The sequence below is a fragment of the Oncorhynchus masou genome, chromosome 22 (assembly GCF_036934945.1).
Source record: "Oncorhynchus masou masou isolate Uvic2021 chromosome 22, UVic_Omas_1.1, whole genome shotgun sequence".
NCBI lineage: Eukaryota > Metazoa > Chordata > Actinopteri > Salmoniformes > Salmonidae > Oncorhynchus > Oncorhynchus masou.
Window position 1 is genome coordinate 20,157,010 of NC_088233.1, and position 27,804 is coordinate 20,184,813.

Sequence of the window (27,804 nt, forward strand, 5' to 3'; positions counted from 1 at the left end):
AGAAAACATTGGCCAATTCCTGAAATGGAAAGCAATGGAAAACACAGTCCAGAGAGGATGCCAGTGGTTTCTGCCTCAAACTGTGAGGATAAATCCGAATCCATGAGAGCGTTCGCCTAGACGTTTCCATGAGTATTGTTCTTCTTCAAGAGACTGGTTGAGAATGATGCACCATGTGCAGACGTGACCACAGGACAGACATGGACACAGACACAGGGCACAGTCACCCTAGTCATAGTCTGTTCTCTCTGCTACCACACGGCAAGTGCCAAGTCTTGGTTCAAAAGGCTCCTTAGCAGCTTCTACCTCCAAGCCATAAGACTGCTGAACAAGTAATCAAATGGCCACCCGTACTATTTACATTGAACCCCCCCCCCCATCTTTGTGCAGCTGTGGGACTGGGTATGGGTCTAGGAGTGCTGGCTTTCCCGACAGACGTGGGAACTGCCACAGACCGGCTCAGTCAACTCATTGGACGCTACACAGGCACATGGCATGAGGAAGGACCAAGTCATACTAAAATGTGGTACACCGTTTTACAAACTAAAGTTCACTAAATAACACATACAACTTAGTAATGGCCAGTGTCGCAGCATTTGAATGGTTAGCTACTGATCAGGAAATACTGTCACAGTAATTGAGCTGCAGGATAGCCAGACTAACTACATATCAGAGGTAGCTTAACTCTCATCGTGGCTGTACGTCGGCCTTTTGAAAGATAACATAGAAATAGAATGAATTAGTGGGTGTATAATTTTAATTTTTCTCATGCTTATACTGGTACACATAAAAGTAAGGTAATTTTAAAGTGTCCTTCAGCATCACTGAGGTTATCATGCCAATCATTGGCAATGGCTCTTTTTCAATAAATCTGTTATTCATAGGTCGATATTAATACCTGAGAAGCAATTCAAGTGGAGAAGATGTTTAGCTTCAGTGTGTGTGATTTATTTTAAAAATTGTGTGCAATGTTTTGAACTGATGTTGACCCAAAAATTTGTGTTTCAAATGATATGACTTCGAAGACTATATATCATCATTTTGTTCTTTATCATGTCATTTTCAGGTGAGGAATGTCAAGTGATTTGCAGGACATGCTTGATATCAAATCAATAAGAATGGACTACTTTCTGAAAATGAACTGAAGATATGAATTATCTCATGATTGATTTAATTATTGCATTCTGGAAGCCAATTTAGGATCTAAAGGTAATAATATTTCTATGAGGACACATACTGTACGTGTCACTTTATGTATGTTGTACGTAGAAATGGACAGTATGGTGTTATATGGGGGATAAGCACCACACACTGGCCTTGTACCAACCCAGTTTCCAGTCCTGACTGAGGTTATTCTTAAGATTGAGTTTATGGTTTTGTGGCCCAGTCTGGCTTTTTGGTAGTGTCATTATCTGGCTCTGAAGTAAATTCTGAATGAGGCCTGTTTTTCATACACTGTCCAAAGTGATAATTAATAATGTGGCTCTCATCAAGAGGATTATTATATAGTACCTATTCTAAAAGAGCAATTTATAAATGAGGACTTACATTATCCAGAAACAAAAGAATGAACAGACAACACAAGTTTCTTGGTTCTAATAGTTGTCAATGTAAAGTGGTATTTAATTTACTGTGCCCTAATGGCAACGTCTAACATACTCACTTCTCCTTAGCTTCAGACATTGTGTGAATTGAATGATGTTTAAATGCACCTTGCCAAGGGTACAGGACCAATGTGAATCAGACAGAGGTAGTCTACTCTATCTCTGCATGTGTTTCTCAGTCAAATCCATCCAAATCAATCAAGCAAAATGGATTAGTCACATGCTTGGTAAACAACAGGTGTAGACTAACAGTGAAATGCTTTCTTATGGGCCCTTCGCAACAATGTAGAGAAACGTTGAAAAATTATAGAGAAAAAAAAGAAAAACGAGGAATAAATTAACGTCACACTACTTTGTCTTTGTTGTTCACATTATGATTGACCCTGCAGCTAAACCTTTCATTCATGAATGGAGCCTAACTAACTCCATATGAAGGCTCTCTTCTCCCTCCCTCTGTATGTCTACACAGTGTAAAACTTTTCGGGAATCAATGATTTTTATTAGCCGAGATGGAAAAACCTCAGCTTTCCCACTGGATACTTCCGGATTTTGGCAATGAGGCCCTGTATCTACTTCCCCAGTCAGATACACTTGTGGATACCATTGTTTTGTCTCAGTCCAGTGTGAAGGAAGTTATAAGATGTTTCTCGAGTCAACTAACTCGCGTTATCATTGCGCTAGCACTAGTTAGCGTTGGATATGGGATACGTAACACTGGTATCCACTAGTTGATATGACTCTGGGGAAGTAGACAAAGGGCCTCATTGCCAAAATCCTGAAGTATCCCTTTAAGCTATGCTTCTCAGCTGCCAGTGTGCAAGGAAAGCAGCTGGGACAGGGTAGTGTGGTTTGTGGGGAGAGATTGTCAGTGTGTGTGTGTGTGTGTGTAGCTGGGATAAGCTGTGTCAGTCAGGAAAGGATCCCATCATTCACTCTTAGGACTGGGACAGGACTATGAGACTTAGCACACTGCTGCTTCTGCTACTGCAGGAGAGGACAGGAGCTCTCAGACCATGCAAGAGGAACACTGATGTGGGCAGCTGACAAAAGTAGCTGGTGCATCATACACAGGCTGCTTCTAGTTGTGTGTAAATCTTAATCTATCATTTGCTGATCATTTTGTATTCATTCAAATGACGTACACTTTACAAGTCAAGAAGCACTTTACTTGACTAGCACTTGCAGATAGTGAACAATGTTTTTTGTGTTTACCGATCATGTTGCGTATACAGTATGTGATTTTATATTCCTTGATTTACAGTAGTATTGGCAGAAATTTACCCAATTTAGGCAAAGGTGTGTTTAATAACATGGTTAAATATTAAGTAATTCTTACTGCACCAAATGCAACTGTTGTTGACCTGATTCCTTGGAAAGTATCTGTTTAATTCAAACAGTTTATTTTTTCTGTATCGCTTTTCACTTGCAGGGAAACATATTTTTCCCATTAAGAGTTATTTAGGTAATTAATGTTTTGTAATGTGAATCGTATTTTTAGAATTTGAACTGTAACAAAGCCTATCTGCACTTGTGTCCCATTTTGTGATATTTGGCCCTACACTTTTAATGCTTAAGGTGTTTATAACTGATCTGAAATATTCTGCACTGTTAATGGGCTCCCGAGTGGCGCAGCGGTCTAAGGCACTGGTTCGAATCCAGGCTAAATCACATCTGGCCGTGATTGGGAGTCCCATAGGGTGGGGCACAATTGGCCCAGTATCAGTCAGGTTAGGCTGGGGTAGACCGTCATTGTAAATAAGAATTTGTTCTTACCTGACTTGCCTTGTTAAATAAATAAATAATGCACAGATGGCCTAATTACTGTGTAATAAATTCTGAACCCATGCTGTCCACGATGCCTAGGTGGCCCCTGTCTGTCCCTGTCTCATAGGTTATAGACAGGCCAATGGGATGACTGGACTATATGAAGACACGGACATACTGCAGGTATTGTAACGGCATTGTCATATTTGATATACAAAGCTGTGACAAGCTTAGTATGCAAAGTGCTTTAGCTAGTAGCTTTATAGATTAAAATGTAATTATTGTGGAATAAGGCACATAGGTATTCGTGCCGCTGCTGACAATGTAATGTATCAGGGCCTTGTAGTGATTTCAGAATTTCCAGATATGTCTTGGGGATCGTCCAAATGTGTCCGTTGCCATAAGCTCTGAATAGACCTCTCTGATTTAATGATCTGTAGGTTCTTGGGTAGACCTTCAGGGCTTTCGGCACCTCTCTTGCTCTTTATTAAAGTGCTTGCCATTTTTAAGATGTGCTCTCCAAATCCACTTTCATGTTACTTTTCTAGTGTATAATACAGTGAATGATGGCTGCAATTTCTTTTCCACTTGTGCGACGTAACCTGTCTCTATGAATGATATCAGCAATGCAGGGTCACGCCAAATAAAATGCCTCCAGTCAATACGGGTGCGGTGCACAGTATATCACTGTTTTAAGGATCAAAACACATGGCTCTGCTTTTGACATTACCATATTTCAGCATCTCAGAGTTTCTGATGATCTGACATTGGGATACCTGTGCTGCAAGTGTGTGTGTGTGTGTGTGCTGCAAGTGTGTGTGTGGGTCACTTAGAAATATCCTTGTTTTTCTAAGAAAAGCTTATTTTTTTGGTCCATTTTAAATAACATGAAATTGATCAGAAATACAGTGTAGACATTGTTAATGTTGTACATGACTATTGTAGCCAGGAAACGGCTGATTTAAAAAAAAATGGTATCTACATAAGTGTACAGAGGCCCATTTATCAGCAACCATCACTCTCTTGTGTTCTAAAGGCACATTGTGTTAGCTTATCCAAGTTTATCCTTTTAAAAGGCTAATTGATCATTAGAAAAACATTTTGCAATTATGTTAGCACAGCTGAAAACTGATGTTCTGATTTAAAGAAGCAATAAAACTGGCCTTTAGACAAGTTGAGCATCAGCCTTTGAGTTTCTTCTGAAACTCGTCAGTCTATTCTTGTTCTGAGAAATGAAGGCTATTCCATGTGAGAAAATTCCAAGAAACTGAAGATCTCGTACAGCGCTGTGTATTACTCCCTTCACAGAACAGCGCAAACTGGCTCTATCCAGAATAGAAAGAGTGGGACGCCCCGGTGCACAACTGAGCAAGAGGACAAGTGCATTAGTGTCTAGTTTAAGAAACAGACGCCTCACAAGTCCTCAACTGGCAGCTTCATTAAATAGTATCCGCAAAACACCCGTCTCAATGTCAACAGTGAAGAGGCGACTCTTTTTTAAATTTATTTCACCTTTATTTAACCAGGTAGGCAAGTTGAGAACAAGTTCTCATTTACAATTACGACCTGGCCAAGATGAAGCAAAGCAGTTCGACACATACGACACAGTTACACATGGAGTAAAACAAACATACAGTCAATAATACAGTAGAAACATGTCTATATACGATGTGAGCAAATGAGGTGAGATAAGGGAGGTAAAGTAAATACAATATAGTAAGTAAAATACTGGAATGATAGATTTGCAAAGGAAGAATGTGCAAAAGTAGAAATAATGGGGTGCAAAGGAGCAAAATAAATAAATTAAATACAGTAGGGAAAGAGGTAGTTGTTTGGGCTAAATTATAGGTGGGCTATGTACAGGTGCAGTAATCTGTGAGCTGCTCTGACAGTTGGTGCTTAAAGCTAGTGAGGGAGATAAGTGTTTCCAGTTTCAGAGATTTTTGTAGTTTGTTCCAGTCATTGGCAGCAGAGAACTGGAAGGAGGTCTTGTAGATGATATGGAGCCAGTGGGTTTGGCAACGAGTATGAAGCGAGGGCCAGCCAACGAGAGCGTACAGGTCGCAATGGTGGGTAGAATATGGGGCTTTGGTGACAAAACGGATTGCACTGTGATAGACTGCATCCAATTTGTTGAGTAGGGTATTGGAGGCTATTTTGTAAATGACTTCGCCAAAGTCGAGGATTGGTAGGATGGTCAGTTTTACAAGGGTATGTTTGGCAGCATGAGTGAAGGATGCTTTGTTGCGAAATAGGAAGCCATTCTAGATTTAACTTTGGATTGGAGATGTTTGATATGGGTCTGGAAGGAGAGTTTAGTCTAACCAGACACCTAAGTATTTGTAGTTGTCCACGTATTCTAAGTCAGAGCCGTCCAGAGTAGTGATGTTGGACAGGCGGGTAGGTGCAGGTAGCGATCGGTTGAAGAGCATGCCTTTAGTCATTTACAATATTAACATTGTAGCTGGAAACAGCAGATTTGTTATGGAATATCTACATAAGTGTACAGAGACCCATTATCAGCAACCATCACTCCTGTGTTCCAATGGCACGTTGTGTTAGCTAATCCAAGTTTATCATTTGAAAAGGCCAATTGATCATTAGAAAACCATTTTGCAATTATGTTAAACACCCGTCTCAACGTCAACAGTAAAGAGGCGACTCTGGGAGGCTGGCCTTCTAGGCAAGAGTTCCTCTGTCCAGTGTCTGTGTTCTTTTGCCCATCTTCATCTTTTATTTTTATTGGCCAGTCTGGGATATGGCTTTTTCTTTGCAACTCTGCCTAGAAGGCCAGAATCCCAGAGTCGCCTCTTTACTGTTGACGTTGAGACGGGTGTTTAACATAATTGCAAAATGGTTTTCTAATGATCAATTGGCCTTTTCAAATGATAAGTTAAAGAGCCAATCCAAGTTTATGTTTCAAAGGTTTATTTATGGTTTGAGATCCACAACAAAACAAAAACTAATGACATGTTGACTTTACATTCATTTAAAAAAAAAAAAAAAATGAATGTACTCTCTTAAAAATACCATGTCCGCAGTTAATGTTTCTCTTTATTACCTCCCACCCCTTGCACCCTCCACTCCACAATCAATGGGAACTGAGTGGGACTGGGGCTGGAAGCAGAGCACCTAGGCCCTGACTGGTCTGCCTGTAATTGAATGAGTGCCATGTGAGAGAGAAGCCCCAAAAGAAAGAGTGAGAGAGCGGCTGAGCAGCTGGCCTGCTGATAACTAGGAAAATGGAGGAAGATGCCACTCAGACTTGCACCGCCTAATGCAGCATGAGCTCATGGAATAGACTGGAAGCTCTCGCTCCACTCACTGTCAACCTGTATTCTTTTCACTTAGACACTCACTGACTCATTCTAACCTCTGGTTTGACAGATTTGGCATGCCCATTACCCAGAAAAGGATGACATCTCTGCTCGGTAGCTTATTAATCATGGCTAGAATAGCTTCTTGAGTGTTTAAATGCACCCATAAGACATTTTGTCCATTTGATCATGGGATTTCTATGGAATTTCCAAAGGCCCAAAATAGACAGCGGTTCGCCATTTTCATTGAGTCAATTCACTCCAAAGGAAATACTATGTTCATCACAAGTGCATTGCCTCTTGTACTGCTTTCCGCTGTATCATTCCCATGTGTTGGTGGTTCAATAACATGATAACAATTGCCATCTGCCTGTAGAGGTTTTTAAAGGTGAATGCACACACACACACACACATACATAAACAGATGTGCAGCAGACAATCACACGCACAGGTAGAGGAGCAGTTGACCTCGTTTACCAATTTAGAGTTGTGTGTGTCAGGCTAAATATTGTTTTCTGTGATCTCCCAGTCCTTTAATGGCCCCTGAATGACATTTGTCACTTGGCTGCACTCTCACTCATTCACAACACACAGCCTACCTTCACATTATCTGTAGACTCCATTCTGGCTTCTACAAAACATCTACCCACAAATAGCACTTCACTGCTGTGTGCCTGTTCTTTACAGTAGCTGTATGTGGTTTGTACTTTAAAATGTCCCCATCCATCTTGTATTTCATCAAGAGTCAGCTTGAAGTTCAGCCCCTGTTTTTTTTTGCTCTTTTGTTTGACAGGCTGTTCCATTACATCAAGTGGTCCAACTGCTTCTGTTCTGTTGGCCTGAACCACATCTAAGCCGGTAAGACATGACATCACCTTTTTAAATTACTTAATTTCTTCCAGTCGTGTGATGGACTGTTTCTTTGTACCCCATCAAACTTGAATCATTTGTTTGTTATATATAATTTCAGTATTTAGGTCATTTTATTAACCAATAATGACAACATTTATGAAATCTACCATACTTAGTTTTTACATTTGACTTTGTTTTAAATGTCATCCATGAGCTAAATACCACTTGGCTTCCCCAAAGACAAGAAACCGTAAAATCAGATGTATGGCTTATTAATCTGGTCAGGTTTAGGAATCCTCCTCTTTTTCATGATTCATTTTATGGTGGGAAATACTTACCTGATTTGATTCCCTACTGCTTTAGGATAATTTATACACACTCTATTAGGAGGGAAAAAACTTTCGGGTATTTTGGGTAGTTTACACAAAGGCTGATAATGGGCCTAACGGGAAGTACACTCCTGGGGGTAAATTAGAGGCTACCCAGAGAGAGTTGCTCACTGCTAGGGTATAGGGCCTGCTTCCTGTCTGGCTGTCTCCAAGGCCCTGGGTCGATGGCAACAGGAAAGAACCCCACCACCCTAGTCGGCTCTGAGTTTTCCCAGTTTCCCCAGCGCACAGGGCCAAGGCCTGACCTCCAGGCAACTATGTGCACCATGAAAGTGGTCTGTTCCCGGCACAGTCTCAGTGGTGTGGTAATTAATATTGCCCCAAGAGGACAGGAGGCACACATGGAAACACACTAGGAAGCCCAGATGGGATCCTAAATGTACCAAATGGCAGCAGAAACAATTTGCAGAATGCATTCAACACATTCAACCTGCTCTGGCCCCATATTACAAAGTTCATGAAGGTTAAATGTAATAAGTTGCATTTGGGGAGTCTTGATAAGACTTACTGTATATTATCTCAAGCTTTAAGGCTTTCTCCCCAGTCTTAATTCATGTCTGAGTTAGCTGCTCTGACAAAAATAAGAAAACACTTGAGGTTCAGGAGCTCCAATTAAAATGAGGTACATTCAAGGATGTGTATAAACCCTGGATTGCTGATGCTATGTTATCCATTGAGAGGCTTTGAAGCTACCGGTCGGCCATGTTGGTACTCCCCAGCAGTCCTCCACAGGAATTAATGGAATTCTACAATATTTCAATGAAGTGTTAAGGACAAAATTGCATGTATTTCAGTATTTTTGGGGGTTGTAGTGGGGACAGTAACATTAGTACTCTAATATATACTTGTTTTTAATCATGTTTAGCTAACATTAATATAATTTTAAAGTATGCATTAAGGTGTCTGGAAAATAATAAACGTGTCAAAAACGAACGTGGACATTAATAAATGCATTCCTATAGCTTCCAAAATCTTTTTTTACACTGGAGGATGAGTACCAAGATGGCAGCGTGGTGGCTTCAGTACATAACCCCTGTCAGTCATCCAGGGTTTATATACATCATTGGGTACACCAGTTGCCAGCACAAACTGTGAAACCAGGGTGGAGAGCAGAAGAATAATTCATTCTGTGACTCGCTGACCACAAACAAAGTGCCCCGTCAGCAATAACCAACAATAAGTCCCTCCAGCTCCAGCAAACTTTGAATCCCAGTGATTTCTTTAACTGAGCTGTGAGCCCCCACTTGGTATGCTGTTCAGGCTGGCTTGCCTGAGAGAGGGAGGCTGTATACAGCAGTACTGCCCAGTACAGCAGTGACCTCTGGCAGCTAGTTTCCATGCTGCAGTGTTCCCTATTGGCCACTCAGTAGCGTAGCAACATCCGCTACATTTGTTAGCCCTGTGAAAAGGGGGTCGCCCAGGGATACTGCCGGGCCAAGCCATTTCTGGGGTGAAATTGCAGAGAGAAAAGCAAATAAAAGCCCAACATTGTCAGCATAAATCCCTACGAAGAGGTATAGCTGCGCTTATCAGATTGTGTGACGAGTGTGGCTGTTTCTGTGGTATGTGTGTGGGTGCATAATATGCATGTGATGTTTTGTCTCTTTGTGGTGTGGGAGCTGCTCCTCCCTAATCTCTGTGTGTTTCTATGCTAGCTAGGACGTTCTCTGAACACTACAGACAGCACTGGTCAGGTTTCATGTGGAGTCAGTCAATAGCCATGAAGAAATAAACAAGATAAAACAAAGTTTAGGATTCCTTTAAACTGAGACGGGACATCTCGCTGGTGGCTAAGTAGAGGAGATGAAGACCGAGTGAGTTGGGTGTCCTATTTTACTGTCTCTGTGTTTTTGTTAAAACATCCTTGCTTCACTGCACTGCTCTGCAGCACAAGGTCTGTCTGTGTGATGACTGTGCTAGAACAGGACAGAGCACGGTGTGAGATCAACAGGTTCAGGAATGACATTGGCTTTTGACCAACTGTTACGAATCCCTTTTGGCCCGACAGTCTAGGGGGGATGGTAATGAGACCCGTAACATAACTCATGCAAATTATAATAGTGACAAAGTAAAAGTGTGAACGAAATAACCACGACAACTGAAATCTACCGTCAAACTCAGGGTTTATTAATAAACACACAGTAATCGGAGGGGGGGAAGCAGGAAAAGGGGCTGAGCTGGACCCAAGGAAAGAAACAATAAGCATCCAAAACACACCTTAGCTAGACTAGCCTACTTTAACAACAGCTAACTAACCAAAATACAGTGGGTGGTCCGCCCAGTTCTAACTAGTGTATTTAACAAAGTTTACCTACGGGTAGTGTATGCCGTTGGGCGACTTGTCTTGGTTCCCCCTTTTCCCACCAGCAAACAAACAAACACCATAACCAAAACAATACTCACAGGTGAGGACAAAGTGCTATGGAGGTGCTCAAACAAAAGAGAGGTCAATACACAAAAGAGAGAGTGAAACACAGACATGGCATTTACAGAGAGATTGAGCTCTAGAGCAAACAACTGACAGGGTTTTTAAACCAAGGGAAAGGAACTGTGATAGGGTAGGAAACAGGAGGAGGTGTGTCTTCTGATTGATGATTGGATTGGTGACTGATTGGGGAGTGAGGATTTTCCGCTGTGAGGGGAGAAGTAGAGAAAAGAACACAGGATACACACAGAGGATACTGGTATCCGTAACACCAACATATACTGCTTAAATGGCTTACTGACGTGATATTATAAGACCGGGACTTTGTGTGTTTTCTACTATGTTAAACATACTGTGTCTAATCAATGTGCATACTGTGTATAAAAAACATTATGATTCTGATTAAGGCCAATGTAGGCCGAAATGTTTATCTTTTAACCTTGCTTAAATAAAACAACAAATGTTTAATGGTGAGCGAGTGTTGTGCCTTTTCCTTTGCATACATTTTTCTAGTTCCCAGTTTGCCCCGGAGATGATTTTGTTGTTGTGTCATGGTCACCTGAAGCTCCCTTGATTGTCCCTGATGACCCAAACCATTTTAAGTAAAGTAATGAAATGGTATCTGGATTTTAAGGTAAGTGGAATGCCGTTCAGGTTCAGCTAAAAAATAGTGTACAAATCATTAAACAATATTATTGCATTTGACATGATCACTTAATATTTACTTTTGAATAGGACCCCCACCTTGGATTTGAACTAACATGCGGATCTTTCTGCTGCATTAATTCTCCCACACATTCATTACCTACATATAATACATCTCCGCACTTAAGGAAAGATTCATGTGCACCAATATTTTTATTATCATTTCTTCTGACTATTCTCTCATTGATTTTATTTATACTGAACAAAAATATAAACGCAACATGTAAAGTGTTACACGTAGTCCACAGTTGTGAGGCCGGTTGGTCATACAGCTTAGTTCTCTAAAACTAAGTTGGAGGTATGGTATGGTGGGCAGCAGCGTAGCCTAGTGGTTAGAGTTTAGGACTAGTCACCGGAAGGTTGCAAGTTCAAGCCCCCGAGCTGACAAGGTACAAATCTGTTGTTCTGCCCCTGAACAGGCAGTTAACCCACTGTTCCTAGGCTGTCATTATAAATAAGAGTTTGTTCTTAACTGACTTGCCTGGTTAAATAAAGTTAAAATAAATAAATGGTAGAGAAATTAACATTAAATTATCTGGCAACAGCTCTGGTGGACATTCCAGCAGTCAGCATGCCAAATGCACATTTTCGAGTGGCCTGTGTAATGATAATGCTTTTTAAACAGCTTCTTGATATGCCACACCTGTCAGGTGGATGGATTATCTTGGCAAAGGAGAAATGCTTATCCCTAACAGGGATGTAAACAAATTTATGCACAATATTTTTGAGAAATAAGCTTTAAACATTTCTGGGATATTTTATTTCAGCTCATGAAACATGGGACCAACACTTTATATGTTGTGTTTATATTTTTCTTCAGTGTATAGTAGTTTTTCTTGAGTGTAATTTTAAGGGCTGCGATTTACTTTGAAGTGAACACCATAGTGCCCTCAAAGCTCATCACTAAGCTAAGGACACTGGGACTAAATACCTCCCTCTGCAACTGGATCCTGGACTTCCTGACGGGCCGATCCCGGTGGTAAGGGTAGGGAACAACACATCGGCCACGCTGATCCTCAACATGTGGGGCCCTTCAGGGGTGCGTGCTCAGTCCCCTCTTGTACTCCCTTTGCACTCATGACTGCATGGCCAGGCACGACTCCAAGGCCATCATTCAGTTTGCTGATGACACAACCGTGGTAGGCCTGATCACCGACAACGATGAGACAGCCTATAGGGAGGAGGTCAGAGACCTGACCGCATGGTGCAAGGAAAACAACCTCTCCCTCAACGTGATCAAGAGTAAGGAGATGATTGTGGACTACAGGAAAAGGAGGACCGAGCACGCTCCCAATCTCATCGACGGGGCTGTAGTGGAGCAGGTAGAGAGCTTCAAGTTCCTTGGTGTCCATCACCAAACTAATATGGGCCAAGCACACCAAGACAGTCGTGAAGAGGGCATGACAAAACCTATTCCCCCTCAGGAGACTGAAAAGATTTTGCATGGGTCCTCAGATCCTCAAAAGGTTGCACCATCGTGAGCATCCTGACGGGTTGCATCACTGCCTGGTATGGCAACTACTCGACCTCCGACCGCAAGGCACTACTGAGGTCCAGTACATCACCGGGGCCAAGCTTAGACCCCCCCCTGTATATAGTCCCGCTATTGTTATTTACTGCTGCTTTTTAATTATTTGTTATTCTTATCTCTTTTTTGTTGGTATTTTCTTAGCTGCATTGTTGGTTAAGGGCTTGTACAGTTGAAGTCGGAAGTTTACATTCACCTTAGCCAACTACATTTAAACTCAGTTTTTCACAATTCATGACATTTAATCCAAGTAAAACTTCCCTGTTTTAGGTCAGTTAGCATCACCACTTTATTTTAAAACGTGAAATGTCAGAATAATAGTAGAGAATGATTTATTTATTTCAGCTGTTATTTATTTCTTCACATTCCCAGTGGGTCAGAAGTTTACATACACTCAATTAGTATTTGGTAGCATTGCCTTTAAATTGTTTAACTTGGGTCAAACATTTTGAGTAGCCTTCTACAAGCTTCCCACAATAAGTTGGGTGAATTTTGGTTCATTCCCTCTGACAGAGCTTGTGTAACTGAGTCAGGTTTGTAGGCTTCCTTGCTCGCACACACCTGTTCAGTTCTGCCCACAAATTGTCTGTAAGATTGAAGGTAAGGGCTTTGTGATGGCCACTCCAATACCTTGACTTTATTGTCCTTAAGCCATTTTGCCACAATTTTGTAAGTATGCTTGGGGTCATTGTCCATTTGGAAGACCCATTTGCGACCAAGCTTTAACTTCCTGAATGATGTCTTGAGATGTTGCTTCAATATATTCACATAATTTTGCTCCCTTATTGATGCCATCTATTTTATGAAGTGCACCAGTCCCTCTTGCAGCAAAGCACCCCCACAACATGATGCTGCCACTCCTGTACTTCACGGTTGGGATAGTGTTCTTCGGCTTACAAGCCACCCCCTTTTTCCTCCAAACATAATGACGGTCATTATGGCCAAAAAGTTATATATTTTCTTTTTTACTTTTTGGAGAAAAGTATGTTCTTTGTCCCCATGTGTAGTTGCTTCCTTGTTGAGCGGCCTTTCAGGTTATGACGATAGAGGACTTGTTTTACTGTGGAAATAGATGCTTTTGTACCTGTTTCCTCCAGCATATTCACAAGGTCCTTTGATGTTGTTCTAGGTTTGACTAGCACTTTTCGCACCAAACATGTTCATCTTTAGGAGACAGAACGCGATGAACAGAGAGTAGCAGTAGCGTAAAATAAAGGGGGTGGTGGGTGGGACACAATGCAGATAGCCCGGTTAGCCACTGTGCAGGGGCACTGGTTGGTCTGCCCAATTGAGGTAGTATGTCCATGAATGTATAGTTAAAGTGACTCTGCATATATGATAAACGTAGAGTAGCAGTGTAAAAAGAGGGGTGGGGGGAGGCACACAATGCAAATAGTCCGGGTAGCCATTTGATTACCTGTTCAGGAGTCTTATGGCTTGGGAGTAAAAACTGTTGAGCCTTTTTGTCCTAGACTTGGCACTCCGGTACTGCTTACCATGCGGTAGAGAGGACAGTCGATGACTGGAGTGTCTGGGGTCTTTGACAATTTTAGGGCCTTCCTCTGACACCACCTGGTGTAGAGGTCCTGGATGGCAGGCAGCTTTGCCCCAGTGACTTTTATTTTTACCTTTATTTAACTAGGCAAGTCAGTTAAGAACAAATTCTTATTTTCAATGATGGCCTAGGAACAGGGGGTTAACTGCCTGTTCAGGGGCAGAATGACAGATTTGTACCTTGTCAGCTCGGGGATATGAACTTGCAACCTTTCGGTTATGAGTCCAATGCTCTAACCACTAGGCTACCCTGCCGCCCCATTCTGATGTACTGGGCTGTTCGCACTACTCTCTGTAGTGCCTTGCGGTCAGAGGCCGAGCAGTTGCCGCACCAGGCAGTGATGAAACCAGTCAGGATGCTCTCGATGTTGCAGCTGTAGAACCTTATGAGGATCTCAGGACCTGCCAAATATTTTTAGTTTCCTGAAGGGGAATAGGCTTTGTCGTGCCCTCTTCACGACTGTCTTGGTGTGTTTAGACCATTCTAGTTTGTTGTTGTGGATACCAAGGAACTACTGTTTGTACAGATGAACGTGGTATTTTCAGGCATTTGGAAATTGCTCCCAAGGATGAACCAGACTTGTGGAGGTCTACAACTTTTTTTCTGAGGTCTTGGCTGATTTCTTTTGATTTTCCCATGATGTCAAGCAAAGAGGCACTGAGTTTAAAGGTAGGCCTTGAAATACATCTGCAGGTACACCAGGTACACCTCCAATTGACTCAAATGATGTCAATTGGAAGCGTCTAATGCCATGACATTGTTTTCTGGAATTCTCCAAGCAGTTTAAAGGCACAGTCAACTTAATGTATGTAAACCTCTGACCCACTGGAATTGTGATACAGTGAATTATAAGTGAATTAATCTGTCTGTAAACAATTGTTGGAAAAATTACTTGTGACATGCACAAAGTAGATGTCCTAACCGACTTGCCAAAACTATAGTTTGTTAACTAGAAATTAATGACTCCAACCTATGTGTATATAAGCTTCCGACTTCAACTGTAAGTAAGCATTTCGCTTACAACACCTGTTGTATTTGGCACATGTGACAAATAAAATGTTATTTGATTTGAAGTGCAAAGTGTAGGAATATGCCTATAGGTGAAATCAGACATGGTGGCATGGCAGGGAAATCTCAATGCTGTGAACCAAGAGGTTGTGAGCTGAAATCCCAGATGAGGACATGTTATATAATAATTACAATACATTGTGTGTTTATTCATATAGTATGTCAAATTGTGTTAAATATGTAGATTGAAAACGCTATGATAAAAGCTCTGTGTGTGTTTCGGTGTCCTTAGCATTGCCAAAAGACAGCTGTGAATGGATCAGTGGTTTACCAATCATGGTCTTGATGGACCATGTGCTCTAGATAGAATGTTTTTTATCTTTTATTTTGGGTGGAAGGTGAATGTTTATTTGAGACCATCAGGCTATGTCCTCGGGACAAACCGGGGACTTGACAAAACCTTCCAGGGAACCATGACACCACATCCCAAGAATGTCCAACAAAAGTCCTCGGGAAAAACAGGGAACTAAACAAAACCTTCCAGGGAACCATGACACAACATCCCAAGAATGTCCTACAAAAGTCCTCGGGGACGTCCCAGAGACAAACTTGGAACTAGATAAAATCTCCAGGGGACAGTTTGACACAATGCTCCAAGAATTTCCTAAAACCAACCATGACACATCATCCTGCCGACTTTAGGCGACCATTTTGTGATGTCCTAATGACTCATTATTGTTTGCAGGGAATATTAAGAAGATGAATACACCAGCTTTTGGCGTTCCTTTATTAGACCTGTGCATCCCTAGTTTGCAGGTTGACATTTATTGTCATGAATCTTGCCCTGGAGGCAGAACTTTGTCAAAATTGCCCGTATCGTTAAAATTCATGAAAACAAAAATATGCTTTTTGGTCTTAATTTAAGGTTAGGGTTAAGCATTAGAGTTAGCAGTGTAGTTAAGGTTAGGTTTAAAATCGGATGTTATTACTTTTTGGCTGTGCCAGCTATTGACCACTCCTCATTGCTGCCTCCAGGGAAAGATTCATGACAATAAATGCCATCCTGCCTCTAGTTTGAGAACACTGCAACTTCAAACTAGGCAAATCACTAACATTTTCTATTCAATCCCATTTTTAAATGCCCCATATAATCAGTTTGAAGCTGTTTCACTGGCATACAGCCAAAAGCTCCTGACAAGGAAAATGTAATATGAGGTTTAATTACATATTTATATATGCAATTTAGCGACTTAGTCATGTATGCATACATTTTACGCGTGGGTGGCCCTATGAATCGAACCCACAACTCTGGCAGTGCAAGCACCTTGCTCTCCCAACTGAGCCATACAGGACCATATCTGCATACACCACAGGTCCAAAGGGAAAATAGAACAGACACAGTCAACCAGGTATTAATTTGTGCTACTTTGCTCGCAAATGTTGGTTTTATCAAGATGTATGATTATCTTGCCTCTCTTCTGCAGTGAGGGCTGTTTTCCCTTGGAGTGCCCTCTGGGGAATGACGGTTATTTGCCTATTAGGGGGTTTCAGGAAAATAGGGAGGAGAGAAAATACGAATGTAAGATTGGCCTTGTATAATTCTGCTTAAGTTAGAAGCACAGAAAACAGTGGACAATAGTGACCTTACAGTTTTTTGAGTGAGTGAAGATTAGTGGGACTTTCTCTCTCCTTTATTCCATGTACAGAGCCCTAATAACAACCACATGGTCTGTTATATTCAGTCACGCATGCTCTGTTATGTTTAGTTAAACAGTTTTTAATCACACATGCTATATCACATTTGAAATTTGTTATTTTCTCACTCTTGCCTCACTGGGGCCTGTGTGAACCACACACCAACAGACTATTTCAATAATTACAACTCCTCTCCCGTTCTCCATGTGAATATATCGCCAGTCCCTGGGCCCTTATTCTCACTGCAATGGTTGTTGTGTTTGTTTACCATTTCGATTGTGTTTGGTCTCCTGTGAGCAGTAGAATAGCAATAGAGGCACAGGAGTCAGTCAGGGATGAGTGAGTGAATGGGGTTAGCGGGCAGAGAGTGGGTGAGTTACAGTAGCCATAGAATCTCATAACAATGCCTCTGCCCTAACTTCTACTCCCCTCTGTATCCCCTAGCTTCCGTTTCTCCACCCACCATCTCTCATTATCACCTTGTCTGTGTACATTCTCTCATTAGCTCTGTAAATATGGGGGAATTTTCTTGTGTGCTGCCAGCACGGCAGAGGGAATATTCACACAGTTTGATTGTGCCAGGCCTGCTGCTGCTGGTAGTGGGGCTGATGTGGGCTACTACTTACTCACAGTTCACTTAGAGTTCTGACTCACATCAGGTCTGCTGAGCCAAGGGACCACAGTCTACACTAGTAACCACACAAATCGTAGAGGAGTGCTGATCTAGGATCAGTTTAGCCTTTTAGATATTAATTATATCAACGGAGGCCACCTGATCCTAGATAAGCACTTCTACTCTGAGATGCTTTGTAAAGAAAGCCTACTGTCTCAACATGTTGGACTAACTGAACTGTCATTGGAAGATCAATGTATGTCCAAAGAGCAGTGGGCGTAACCCCGATCGCATACATCACACTTAAAATAAAGTGCTCTCCAGCTCTGGAAATCTGGATCAAAGGCCATGATGATGACGATGAGTCTCATATATGGGAATTTGTGGATACCTAATCAATTGTACAACTGAATGCATTCAACTGAAATGTGTCTTCTGTATTTAACCTAACCCCTCGGTGAGGTGCAGGGGGCTGCCATAAATCAACATCCACGGCACCCAGGGTACAGTGGGTTAACTGCCTTGCTCGGGCAGAACGACAGATTTTTACCTCGTCAGCTCAGAGATTCGATCCAGCAACCTTTCGATTCCATGCCCAACAGTCCAACCTGTTACCCAGGAAACATGGCTGGTAGGTAACCGGACCCTATAGGTTGGATGACACCTAGGCTTGTTTTTATTGTAGATGAATGAATGGAGAATGTGTGTTTTCACCAGGGGCATCAGGGCATGTGGTGTGGTCTGTAGTCTCTTAAGCTCTTCTATCTAAAGAACATTATTTAACAAGGAGGTATTTGGTTTGATGGACTGAAACAAGGTTTAGGTTGCTGGAACATTACTGGAGTTGTTTATGAATCACTCTTCTGATGATGCAATCACTCTTCTAACAAGGTAACCAACCCCCCTTTTTCAAGCTGATAGTTGTATGATAGTAGTCATGTTTGTACCATTGAGTATATTTGATTCTATTATCAAACATATTCATACAATAACTCTAGTGTTAGTGAACATTTTGGATAAGATTGGAGGAAAATCAAAGGAAGCTCAATCTCTGATTGTGTTTTCTTGCAATGAGCGCCATCTGGTGAAAGTGGCATGGAACTACATAGTGTTCTATGTAGTCTACTTTAGAGAAACTCATGCATCGCTTTTTGTGTTCCCATCAGTGGTGGCTGGTGGGAGGAGCTATAGGAGGACAGGCTCATTGTAATGGCTGGAATGGCGTGGTAGCTCCAGACTAAACTGGTTCCCATTGTTTAATCTGTTACTTCTAAAACTCCTAATTGTAGACCAACTGAGTGAAGTCAATTCCCTTGAAATGTTTTTATTACAATGTCAACAATACTACAGTGTTTGTTTGGAAGATGAAACTGCTTTAAAGGTGCAATGCAGCCTTTTATCTCACTATAAAATGATTTCTGGGTAGCAAGTAAGTACCTTAATGTGATTGCTTTCAATTCAAATAGTCAAAATGGCCTTCTTACCAAAGAGCAATTTCTCAGGCAAGAATTTTGCTAAGACTGCCTAGGAGTAGTCAGAGTGGGAAGGGGGAAATGGAAAAGTAGCTATTATTGGCAGAGAGTTTTAGAACTCTTTTTCTAATGGGTGTATTAATTCATTTACATGCCAAAGCTCCAACCCACAAAAACAGACTGACATTTTAGGCGTTTTTTTCAAACAGCTCTTACACTAAAAGGTTATCATAATTTTCAAAATTTCACAGTATCATTTAAACCTCATAGTGTGTAAATATGTACATAAAACACAAATCTCATTTTTAGCTGCACTGGGCCTTTAAATTGATGTTAACCGGTAGTGGTGTTATGGAGGTACATTGCATAATTGGAAACCAGGGAGACGAAGACGACACATCAGAGATACTGTGTGCTGAAGGAAAGTGCTCCCCTGGGCTATTCATTCATATTATACTGAGAGCCACTGAACCTACCTCCCTGACTCAAAATCAATGTTCTGACAAAATGACATTGGGTACAAGTGATCACTCAATCGGTCGTACTGTACATGTGGTATGGGTGATTATTCCCGACTATGCCACTAGATGGAAGTAGTGTAGTCTTGATGTGGCAGAGTCAGGGTCGTCACTGGTACCACAACCACAAAGTAATAATTATGGCTAAATCCCAACTATTTCTACAATTTATATTAATACAGCTCATGTTAACCTTAACCACACTCCTAACCTTATGCCTAACCCTAACCTTAAATTAAGATCAAGCAAGAAAACAAATGAATGAATTTAAGATATAGCCATTTTTGACCTTGTGGCTGTGGTAACTAGTGACAATCCAGATTCAGTAAAGATGTCATATTTGGATTGAGCAGTTGGCAGCGCTTGCCATATGTCCATATTAAAAACACACAGCTTTGGATGTAGTTAAAATTTTACTATATCACTTCTGTGATCACATTTTAACAAGAAACCTATTAAAGTTAAATATGCAATTTGCATAAGGAAACTTCAGAACATGCTTCAACCCTGTGTATTTACAGTCAGAAGAAGCTCACTGTTCAAATGGAATAGTTTATGACTCCACAGCACTGACTGACTGCACTGTGCTAACTAAGAGTGACTCAGCCACTCTATTTCAGGGTTCCCAATCATCCATCGCATGTGATGTGAGGCTAAAAGATCTACTTGTGATTTCCATCGTAGATCAGCATTACTTGCGTCAGTCAGTCAGTCAGTCAGGGCCAGGTGCAATCAAACCATGATGAGATCCGATCTGCCAGTGGCATTCCTTGAACCCCTGCCTTGCCCAAATCAGGAGCACTGAGCCATCCAAAATCCCTTAACTCTCTGCTCTGTATCGATCCCAGTTTGGTCTGAGTTCATTCTGTCTTCCCTGTCCTGTCATTAATCTCTGTCCCCTCCCTGGTTTGCCCCCTGCTGACCCCATGTCTCAGTCCGGAGGGGCCAGCTGGGTAGGATGGTGTTAGCTGGAGTGAATGCAGGCAGGCGCAGGCAGCCGGCAAAGCTTGTGACTGACCCGACAGGCTTTCACATAACTAACGGTGTATATGCCTGGACGCGAGGGGGGTAACAGAATCCCAGCCTGATATCCTGGCCTGCTTAGGGAGTAAATATAGCAGTACAGAGAGCAGCAATGTTACTTCAGGGCTGTGGGCTGAAACTAAGGTCCACACTGCCCCTCTCTCTCTGCCTAGCCCTCTCTCACTGCCCCTCACTCTTCTGGAAGAGCTCGGAAGGATAGAGAGGGCACTGCTGAATCACAGTATGAATCACCCAGCTCGCCCCCCTATACATAGAGTATATAGCAGTAGGCCAAATGGCAGGATATATCACGTTGCACTGGGCATGGGAGATAAGACCTCTATTTATTTCCCAGGCAACATGAGGCATGGAGATTCTGTTGGCTGACTTAACTCTGCATATAATGCATTTATTAGATTTGCTATCATGAGTATTAGTGCTGTGGTGGATTTTCCATATTTAGTGTGATTGCAAAGAAACAGACTACTGTTAAAGGTGCTGCAGGGTTAGTCTGCGTCCACATTTGCCGTGCTGCATTTACATTGATACGACCACTGCAGAAGTCAGGACATTCGTACTTATTGCGCTTCGCGGAGCAACGCAGAGCTGTTGTGAAGGAAGTTGTCAAGGAAGTGAGTTTGTGTTTTTACAGGATGTGCCGTCCCCACCTACCGTCAACCAATCATGTCAATGCGGAGCTATATGGAGCCCTCAGAATTGTTACAAAATCGCATTGATACACAGTTCGGTTTTGGCCTGCATACCTTTGAAAGCTTTGCAATTGTGTCACACTGTCCATACCAAGCTTGTGACGCATTTTCAGATCAAGCATACATTGGTTTTTATTCCCGTTATGGGAACAAAATCAACAGATGCGTGAGGTAAAAAGTGGTGTTCGCTTTCCTATTCAATGAAAACAGATTTTTCAATGATATCCTACAAAGATATCCTACAGCTCCAGGTGGTATCCGATTTTAAGTACCTTGGCATCATACTTGATTCCAACCTCTCTTTTAAAAACCATGTGAAAAAGGTAATTCAAATAACTAAATTCAACCTAGCTAATTTCCGATTTATACGAAATTGTTTGACTACAGAGGTAGCAAAACTGTACTTCAACTCTATGATACTCCCCCACTTAACATACTGCTTGACTAGTTGGGCCCAAGCTTGCTGTACAACATTAAAACCTATTCAGTCTGTCTACAAACAGGCTCTCAAAGTGCTTAATAGGAAGCCCAATAGCCATCATCATTGTCACATCCTTAGAAAGCATGAGCTCTTGAGTTGGGAAAATCTTGTGCAATACACCGACGCATGTCTTGTATTCAAGATCCTTAATGGCCTGGCTCCCCCTCCACTCAATATTTTTGTTAAACAGAAAATCCAGACATATGGCAGCAGATCCACAAGGTCTGCCATGAGAGGTGACTGTATAGTTCCCCTAAAGAAAAGCACCTTTAGTAAATCTGCATTCTCTGTGAGAGCTTCCCATGTCTGGAATACACTGCCATCAGACACACACAACTGCACCACATATCACACTTTCACAAAATGCTTGAAGACATGGCTAAAGGTCAATCAGATTTGTGAACATGGTCCCTAGCTGTGTGTTGCCGCTTTCCATGTTGTCTGTTGTCTGTAGCTTGTGAGGTGTGGAAACACTTTGTTGCTTTTATGAATTTTGTCTTGCTGCTTTTTGCTCTATGTTGCTCTGTCTGTATGCTACGTCTTGCTTGTGCTATGTTGCTATGTCTTGCTTGTTCTATGTTGCTATTGTCTATATTGTAATTGTTTTTAATAACCTGCCCAGGGACTGCGGTTGAAAATTAGCCGGCTGGCTAAAACCGGCACTTTTACTGAAACGTTGATTAATGTGCACTGTCCCTGTAAAAATAAAAATAAACTCAAACTCAAATAAGCGTAGTTCTGCGAAATATCAACGGAAGAACTAGTGTACGCTTCCAAAACATTTTACATTCAAAGCCTGCATATTTTAGCTCCTGTCATCCCAAGTTTTTCTTTTGCGACCCGTGTAAAAAATGTAAGAGAACCACTGCAACATAAAATCTCCAAAAGTTGATGCGAGAAAGCGGCACCGCTGTCAACAGTTTCAAGTGCTTTATTGTAGGATGTATTACGTTACAAAATCTGATTTTGAATATAGGCCTAATGTTGATGATTTGTTAGAGAAATACAACAAATGAAGGGTCGTATTTTTCTGGGGAAATATATTTTATATCATAAGGAAGAAATTCCTTCACTAAATTGCGTCTTCTTGCACAATGAGTCTGGGCCTGGGTGGATGCCCTATACAAATAAATACTTTGCGGGATCATTGTGGAACGGACACAAACGTGGTTGAACGTGTTAAGACAGCGATGGTCACATTCCAATGCGTCAGTCTAGACGGGATGAACAGGGCAGTAGGAAAAATGTCTGATAGCGGGTTTAGGAAACACACCTAAAAAAATAAAATACACTAGGCCTACTTCCACATATTTCCCGACCAATGGTGTACCTGTTATGATCAAATAAGTGTCTATTTTCACCTATTGTTAATTATTGAACGTGGAATGGCTACTTTGCCCACTCCCCTTGACAAGTGTCCCGAACACTCCATTTACTGTTCTGCTATGTATTGGTGCAAAGTGTGTGTTGGTCGGAGCAGACACACCTTGGGTTGACACCACATTACCAAAATAGTCTTTGGACATGTTTTTAGGGCTGCGCACCAGTTTAGCGGAAGCAAATTGGAGCCCAATGTCATTTAGCTACAACATTTTCTAAGGTATTAACTGCGTCTTATGGAAGAGTTTTCAAGCCTGTGTAGCCGATGTGAAATGGCTAGCTACTAGCGGTGGTGCGCGCTATTGGCATTTCAATCGGTGACGTCACTTGCGCGGCTTCTGTGGAGCGATGCTTCGTTGACGTGTGCAGAGCGCCCCTGGTTCGCACCCAGGTCGGGGGAGGGGACGGACGTAAGTCTATACTGCATGTGCAGTTATTTTAAATTAAACCTTTAATTAACTAGGTAAGGCAGTTAAGAAAAATTTGTATTTGCAATGACGGCCTACCAGGGTGCAGTCGGTTAACTGCCTTGTTCAGGGGCAGAACAGTTTTTCACTTTGCCAGCTCTGAGATTCAATCCAGCAACCTCTTGGTTAATGGCCCAACTCTCTAACCACTAGGCTACCTGCCGTACCACGGTTAAAGTAGTCTTTTTCATCTTTGAGGGTAGACATCCAAAACCCACTTTTTTCTTACTGTAGCTGCTTCAATGCAGCATTTTGATAACTGTTAGGCTATACTTTTAAAGTGTTAGCCTTTAAAGTTGCATTAACCAACATTGGAACATTTAGTTTCAATGGTCACCAAATATTTACTTTTCATTTACTGGACGATAAATCAACTAACTATGTAAACTTCTTCCACTACCATTAATAATAATACTTTCGGCCAGCTGAGCAAGCAGACATTTCTACAGACACTTCCTTTTCTAGTACATTTAGTTTTTTTCTGTAAAGTAATTAGTGTGGCTAAACAGACTGTATAAAACTGTCGTGAGGATCGACTCAACTGACTTTCCCTTTAAAGGGAGAGTAAATCTCTCCACTCCTCTGTATGGGGTTTGAACTGCAAACACCTTGCATAAATGAAATCAAATTATATTTGTCACATGCTCGTAAACAAGTGTAGACTAACAGTGAAATGCTTACAACAATTATGGCCCTTCCCAACAATACAGAGAGTAAAAAAAGAGAAATAATAGAAAAATAATAAATTGAGAAAAAGGTACAAAATAAATGATGATAACTTGGCTATATAAACTCGCCCTGCAGTGGGTCAGTCGGCTATACTAGGCAGGTAGCCTAGTGGTCTAGTGTTGGACTAGTAACTGAAAGGTTGCAAGATCAAATCCCTGAGCTGACAAGTTGTTCTGCCTTTGAACAAGGCAGTTACCCCACTGTTCCTAGGCCATCATTGAAAATAAGAAATTGTTCTTAACTGACTTGCCTAGTTAAATAAATACTAGTCCATCATCAGAACAAAGGCCATGATGCATAGATTGGGGTCTTTAAAGTTCTAACCACCATGATTTAAATTTAAAAAAAAATATTTAACCTTTTATTTAACCAAGTAGGCTAGTTGAGAACAAGACCTGGCCAAGATAAAGCATAGCAGTTCGACACACACAACAACAGAGTTACACATGGAATAAACAAAACATACAGTAGATAAAAAGAAAACAAAAAGTCTATATACAGTGAGTGCAAATGAGGTAAGATAAGGGAATCACGGGAATAAATACGGGCTGATGATGATGATGCAAATGTATATTATAGCCACGCACTGGTATGATGAAACATGTGATGGTCGTAAAACAGGATGTCATGTAATAGCCCTCATGCTTTCTCCCGTGCCATTTAGTTGTGGTAGAGAAAGCTAGTTGGCCCTCTAAAAGCTCAAAGACAAAAAGACAATGTTGCCTGATGTTGTTTTGGAAATGCGATAATGGATCCAGGAGTGTCCAGGTGTGACGTCACTATAGTTACCTCTGTCTCCTTGTCAGACGCATTGAAGCGACTTCATGAGCCCTGCGTTCAGACTGGCTTGGTAAAAAGCAGATGTCTTCTCTATGGTGTTCATGCCGCAACATTCTCAGACTTTCAAAGACTCAAAGGATTGCAAATTAATCTTCAAAGTACAACTTTGTGGCAACGGTAACCGTTGAAATATGCTTTTCACCGATCAAGTAAACTGAAAATGATAGCTGTTTGCTTTGTAGATCAATGTGAGGGCTTTGTAGTCCCAAGCTTTTTATTTAAAGTTCAGATATCTTTTATATGATAGGCCTATTATAGCGCAGCTTGAGTATAAATCATCTGTGAAATCAAGTTGTTAAAAATATCTAAACATTTATGAATCTTTTATCATTATTAATTGGAAATATGAGATTATTACCTTTGCATTAAACCTCAGAGATAGTTGCTGACATTTTGTATATTAGCCTAACTATTACATAATTGTTGTGTTTTGATATAATTACAGTAGCTAAGTGTATTAAATCTCCTAATAGGAGACATTTAGCTAAATGTGTATTTGCCAATATGCTAAACGTGTATCATTACAGCTGGGTGCAGCGGTGTTGAATACCAATGTCTCCCAATCTGTTTAGGCTGTCATGAAACACAAATCACATCCATTCCATCGTAAGTGTTACTTGGTGATATTCATCCCACTAAGAAAACTGTGTTATGTGCTCCTTGTAAAATGCAAATCAACCTTTCTATAGGCTATCTGCACTATGAAGCTTGAGTTGCATTTCATGTAATTATTTTGAAGTTCTTTGGAAGTTTCAAGGAACCTTTTAACTTGAGATCTTTTCACCAAAATCCAGTGCAGATGTTGGATAATACCTTACTAATCTCCTTGTAAAAATTCAGTGGACCCCGCGCTGGTGTTAAGTTCTACAGAGTGACGGTGTCATTCCAATCAAAATCAGGAATACCTTGTTGTTTCCAGAGAGCTTTCCTTTTGTAGATATGGGCTGGAATACTACACCAGCTTCGCAGTGGTCATTCAATTCCACCAGGACCACCAATTCAGTGCCTTTTGAGAAGTGTAACTTGGTCAAAAAAACTTTTGATTTAACCTAATTTTAACATTCTGTCATAAAGAGCACATTTTCAACTTCATAAAAAATGAATTTTCCCATCCCAAGAGGTTAAATGCAAAAAATACTATAGTAAGTGCCAAATAAAGTAACAGGGTTGACCGTAACAGGGTTGACGATTTCTTCTTAAATCAGCTATAAAATCCCTTGTGACAAGGGGAATGGAGTGGGAATTGTATGCAAGCTTCAGATCTGCTCAGTTTTCCACCACAAAACACCAAAAAGAGTAGATCCAGCTTACCTGCTTTTACTCTATGATTTGACAATTAGACTTTCAATGTTTCTTTCGATTTTGATTTTTAAGGAATAGTTTCACCATATTAAAATGAGAGTTCAGTTCACATAACTGGGTTGACCTTAAAATGAGGGACAGACGTGAATGAAACGCCTAATCACATGAAGTAAATAATAATCTACAGAATTGGAAAAAAAAGCAACAAAATAACTAAGGCTTTACAATGATAGTGAAACTTGGAGAAAGGTTGAGATTAAGTTGGTTAATTTTCCTAGAAGTGAGACAGGGTTGATGGAGGGAAGTTGAAATGTAAAAATGTTGCTCTTTAGCGAGCCTTTATTCATTTAATAAAAAATAGGATTTACTGAATTCTCCATGGAACTTAATTTAATATAACAAGCTTTTAAAATTCAATATTGGTGCACAATTTCTTCTTAAAATATCAAAAGCGACGCAAAAGACACTCTTTTCGTGGAACGACCCACCATGCTAAGCCAGGCACTGAATTTCATTGCGATTGTTATTGGCAAATGTTCATCCAAATAAATTGTGTAGTGTTTTTACGTAAGAAAAGCCTTCAGAATCTTGCCATAGAATTGAACATGACTATATTCAACACAAGGTCAACATTGACAATAGGAATCCAAAGCATAATTGCATTTGAAATATAATCAATACACACGAGCACAGTGTATTTAGCAAATAATGCACATGTCTTTGGTGGCTGTGTTTAAAAAAATAAGAAACACCGACAATATGTACGAATATCAATACGAATGAGTATGTTGAACGTGCTAAAAACCACTACAAATGATTTTCCGAGCTGTTGAAGGTAGAAAATATACAAAAGAAAACCCACAATGTTTCTTTAATATTAACAGTTGAATAGGAATCTATTTAGTTTTGCCTTGCTATACACTGTCAATCAACTCCGTACTCAATACGTACATTTCCCAACTAATCTATACTTCTTCAAAGTCCAGTCTTTCAGTCCCTCACCTCTTTCCAATATCAATCAAGCTTCTAGACTGTCACTCACTCTATCAGTAGCTAACCCAGTCTGTCCTTGCTCAATTAGGCCTGTTCAACACTTTGAGAACAGCCATTAGCCTATGGATCTTTGTGCTTATAGAGCTCTAATCTGGGTTGGACCTCACCGCCAGCCCTGTCACAGTTGCACAGTGACCTTTGATGACCTTAGGAAGGGCAGTTCTAGAATCAGTTCGGGCCCCACTCAGAGAGCTCATCAGGGTGTGTGTTCATTCAGCTGCTCTCCTGTTGTCTATCCCTGTAGATAACTAATAATAACCACAGGCTGTCTAGAAAGGTACACACGTGTCACTGTGGGATCCATCATGGCTGCCGCTGCTGTGCCACAGGTGACAGCGTCGCTCTTTTTATAGGTGTCTCGGGAAAAACCTCCT

The 27,804-nt window shown here is 41.1% G+C and overlaps 1 protein-coding gene across 1 annotated transcript in view; it reads left to right on the forward strand.

The window, feature by feature from the left end:
* LOC135509160 (tetraspanin-9) overlaps positions 1-27,804 on the forward strand; it is a 319,454-nt gene that overhangs the window by 19,338 nt on the left and 272,312 nt on the right. Inside the window, exon 2 of the mRNA XM_064929578.1 lies at positions 7,479-7,543. The gene's annotated coding sequence lies outside the window, so the exon portion shown is untranslated. The remainder of the gene's footprint in view (positions 1-7,478; positions 7,544-27,804) is intronic.